Genomic DNA, 4,775 nt, shown 5'->3' with positions numbered 1-4,775 from the left:
TGTCATTAATTCGTCATGCTCGTTTACTCCTTAGACACAATTGCATAATTTTATCTTATTTACGTAATTATGTACGAATATATAGGTGAAACATCACTAATATTATTTTACATTATATGAATTTATAAATTTAAATAAAATTTGTAAATAAATTTTTTTTAGAGAAATATAAAAACAAATTAAGAAGCTAAAATAACATATTTTCATAATAAATAATAGGTATTAGCCATTATGACTTGTTGTTGTGTGATTTCTGAAAGGTCATTTGAGCTATGATGGCTTGATGAATTAGAATATCCAATCATTTTACAAAAGAATCCTTCTCAAAAAGCTTTCTGCTTTTAAATTAAAATTTAAGATAACCAATTAATATATATATATATATATATATATATATATATATATATATATATATTTAAAATAAAAACCTTTTTTTAGTTCTTCGTTACACCAAGAAATATATCAACTAAAACTCTACAATTAAGTAAAAAAAATCATGATTTTTTTTACAAACAATTATTTTTATTTCAGTTCATTTTGTTTATTTTCTAAATGGAATAAATAATTTTAAATTTATAATAATTATAAAACTAAATTTAAAATAATTATTTTGAAACTCAATACATTAGAATTTAATAAGACACATATATCTAATTAATATCTTAAAATTTTGGGTTGAGATGTGTAATGTAAAGTTCATTTGTATGAGTGGTATGTGATCCATTAATAAAAATCTTCTTGATGTTTTATCCATTGTTTTCCTAACATCTTATTTGATTATAATTTTGACCCATGATCAATTGAAGCTCATTAATATATTATTAATATAACAAAATTAAAACTTAAATTTATTAATAAAATTAATTTAGACTTTACATTATAGTAATATTATAATATAAAGATTATTGGACATATTGGTGATGATGGTTTTTTTTTTTTTGACAGAGACATATTGGTGCGGATGATACTATAATAAAGAATAAATATATCAAGGTTGAGGTTCTGCAACAAATTAAATCGATCAAAAGAAAAGAAAAAAAAAAGTCAAGTTTGTAAAGCATTTGTGAAACACTAAGTTTTAGGTTCGATATGCTCCCACCAATTTATACATAAATTGAATGGGGTATTATGGTGGATCCCTTTTAGAATATAATAGAGTTTCTTGATATGATTTACACATTCACAGTCAAGCTTATCAACATTAAATATTTACGAAATAATAATTTCCTTCGTTATATCTGCACGTAAGGGAAGAAAAAAAGTTATTTAAGCGTAAAAAGCCAGCTGATTTCTACGGTTATGTTGTGTAATTATATACTTCTTTTAAATGTAAATTGATTATATTCTTAAATCAGCTTACGTGTCTTTCGGTGTAGAGATACAATCTTTCAAAATATTCATTTTTGGACTTTTGGTAGAGAGATAACTCCTCAAAATATTCATATAACCTTTTATATATGTTTTTTATTTTATGAATAGACACGTTTCCATGAAAAATTATAACTTTTCATTAATTTGAAAAGCTTCTAGCAAAACTGAAGATAGAAATCAAATGTGTCCAAAGGCAGAGGTAAAATAAAAATTTAACATGGATTTCTTGGAAACTATAGCTCTAACTCAAGACATTACAAGGAAAAGAAAGGTGCAGTCCTCTATCTATTATTCCATTTACTCAGATACATTTTTTATAAACGAAAATAATTTTTAATATATCCATTCAACTAAGATTTATTTAATAAAATATATTTTTTTTATTTTATATTTAAACTACCTAAACTTTAAATGAAAAAAATTCAATTTCCAATATATATACACCTTATCTTTTAACTTAAAACTCACACTATTAACTACTTGCATACACATTTAACAACAAACAATATTTAACTCCTTGTATACAATCATATTTATTTAGGCACATGGTTAACCATGTGTGACGGGTAGACACTGTGGAGAATCCCCATGCTACATTTATCATTACTCTTTAATACTTGAGCTATGTAGTATTTCACTAATATTAGACACAATGGGATTGAACCTGAAAATATCTCTATGAGGTTGATATTCTGCAGTTAACGAGGCCAACCCTTCAATTACCTAAACATGGGAAAACCCAACAGCTAACTCCCATTCCCACTAAAAGATAAATTCACGCGTGCTTAATTTCAGGATATCAAAGCAGTCTTTTCATTTCATTTTCCCCTTAGTTTCTGATCTATAAGTATGCGTTTAAGCTCAAAATTTTTACTCACTCATAACAATCATAAGCATACCAAACAATCCCTCTCTCTATAATTTTTACCATTGTGACTGTCATTGAAAATGGCTGGACGAAGGAGAACTATCCCTCAGGGCTGTTACTTCTCTTACTCAAGGTGAAACTGAACCACCAACTTGGGTCCATGCAGAACAGCCTCAGCCTCTAGCTATTTTTGTTGCACCCATTGTGTCCTCTTACAATGAGAGAATACGTCCAGTTCTCGATGCTATGGAAAATCTGAGGCGCCTTAACATTACAAAGGAGGGAATTCAGTTTCCTTCCATTGTTGTTGTTGGCGATCAATCTTCAGGTAAATCCAGTGTTCTTGAATCTTTGGCTGGTATTAGTCTGCCACGTGGCCAAGGCATTTGCACTAGGGTGCCCTTGGTTATGAGGCTCCAAAATCACCCTCTTCCAACCCCAGAGCTTGTGTTGGAGTTCAATGGCAAGACCATTTCAACAGATGAAGCAAACGTTTCTCAAGCCATAAATGCTGCCACGGAAGAGCTTGCTGGCCATGGCAAAGGGATTTCCAACAACCCTTTGACGTTGTTGGTGAAGAAGAATGGCGTTCCTGATCTTTCTATGGTTGATCTTCCTGGTATAACTCGGGTTCCAGTTCATGGTCAACCTGAGAATATTTATGACCAGATTAAGGATATGATCATGGAGTATATAAAGCCGAAAGAAAGTATTATACTGAATGTTCTCTCTGCTAGTGTTGATTTTACTACTTGTGAGTCCATTAGGATGTCTCAAAGTGTTGATAAAGCTGGGCTCAGGACATTGGCTGTGGTGACAAAGGCTGACAAGTCTCCTGAAGGCTTGTTAGAGAAAGTTAATGCTGATGAGGTCAACATTGGTCTTGGCTATGTTTGTGTCAGAAACCGCATTGGTGACGAGTCTTATGAGGATGCTAGAGTGAAAGAACAGAGGCTGTTCGAGTTCCATCCACTTCTTTCCAAAATTGACAAGTCTATTGTGGGTGTTCCAGTTTTAGCATAGAAACTGGTTCAGGTTCAGGCTATGAGCATATCTAAAACTTTGCCAGAAATAGTGAAAAAGATCAATGAGAAGCTGGCTAATAATTTGTCTGAGTTGGAAAAATTGCCAACAAACTTGGCTTCCGTTGCTGATGCCATGACCGCTTTCATGCATATTATTGGATTGACAAAAGAATCTCTTAGAAAAATTATTCTTAGAGGAGAATCTGATGAGTACCCAGAAGATAAAAACATGTATTGTACTGCACGTTTGGTTGAGATGTTAGATTCCTATTCAAATGATCTTTATCGTTGTGCTGAAAGTGATGCAAGTAAGAATTTTCTTATGCAAGAGATAAAGGTACTGGACGAAGCAAAGTGGATTGGTCTTCCAAATTTCATGCCTCGCACTGCTTTTCTTTCTATATTGCAAGGGAAGGTGAATGGAATTGCAAGCAAGCCAATAGGTTTGGTTGAAAATGTGTGGAACTATCTTGAGGATGTGCTGATTTCTGTTATCACGCGTCATTCCGAAAACTACTATCAGCTTTTGATTTCTACCTATCGTGCAGGCCAGTCTCTTATTTTGAAGAAGAAGAAAAGTTCCATGAAGCCATGTAATGGAGGCCATTGAAATGGAGAAGCATACCGATTACACATGTAACCCTGAGTTTGTGCAGGAATACAATAAGTTAATATCTCAGCAAGATGCTTTTCTGAATGACGTTTTGAACAATCCGGATAAACCATCACATGTGAGTCTTGAAGGTGTGGGCAAAATTGAAGTCGGTCATTTGAGGCAATACCCATCTTTGCTTACTCAAGCCTTTGATTTGAAGGTTAGGATGATTTCGTACTGGAAGATTGTGCAGAAAAGATTGATTGACACAATTGCGTTACATCTTATGCTGAGTATTAACAATCTTGTTAACAAGGATTTGAAAAACGAGATTGTTCATGATCTGTTATCTCCCAGTGGTGGTGGGATTGAAAGGTTATTGGAGGAGTCACCTTCAATTTCTGGGAAGCGTGAAAAGCTGCAGAGGAGTGTCAATGTCCATAAAGAGAGCAAAGAAACCGTTGCAAACATCATTGACCGTATTGGCAGCTGCAGTGATTATTGAAAGTGTTCATGAGTCTTACCTATATTATCCCGTCCAGTTCCAAACTGAGTAATTATGCAACCATTAGTAGTTAAAATTGTCTTTCTAATTATATATTTTCTGACGTACAGTATGTTTGATGGTTTATGTTTTTATCAACTTCTGATGTTTTCTATAATATTATGTTAATGAAAGTACGATGGTTATTTTCATTTTTGCTTGTGTTGCATCCATTCCTTTAATACATATAATGGATCGTTTTTTTTTTCGAAAGTAGAAACTTCAAGATAATAAAAAATAAAATAATCGTTTTTATAATGTCATACTGCTCATACAGTTTCAATAATTTGCCTAATGTTTACTTATAACATTTGCAATAACACCCAATTTCAAGGACGCGTATGTACAAACTTTCTCCAAATGTATCCAGTG

The 4,775-nt window shown here is 32.3% G+C and overlaps 1 pseudogene; it reads left to right on the top strand.

Moving 5' to 3' along the window:
* The first annotated feature begins 2,317 nt into the window (after nucleotides 1–2,317).
* LOC100796462 (dynamin-related protein 4C-like) lies at nucleotides 2,318–4,555 on the top strand (annotated as a pseudogene).
* Nucleotides 4,556–4,775: the final 220 nt, after the last annotated feature.

Source organism: Glycine max, chromosome 8, assembly GCF_000004515.6.
Source record: "Glycine max cultivar Williams 82 chromosome 8, Glycine_max_v4.0, whole genome shotgun sequence".
Taxonomy (NCBI): domain Eukaryota; kingdom Viridiplantae; phylum Streptophyta; class Magnoliopsida; order Fabales; family Fabaceae; genus Glycine; species Glycine max.
The sequence above is the reverse complement of the archived record's forward strand: the minus strand, read 5'-3'. Positions and strand labels throughout refer to the sequence as shown.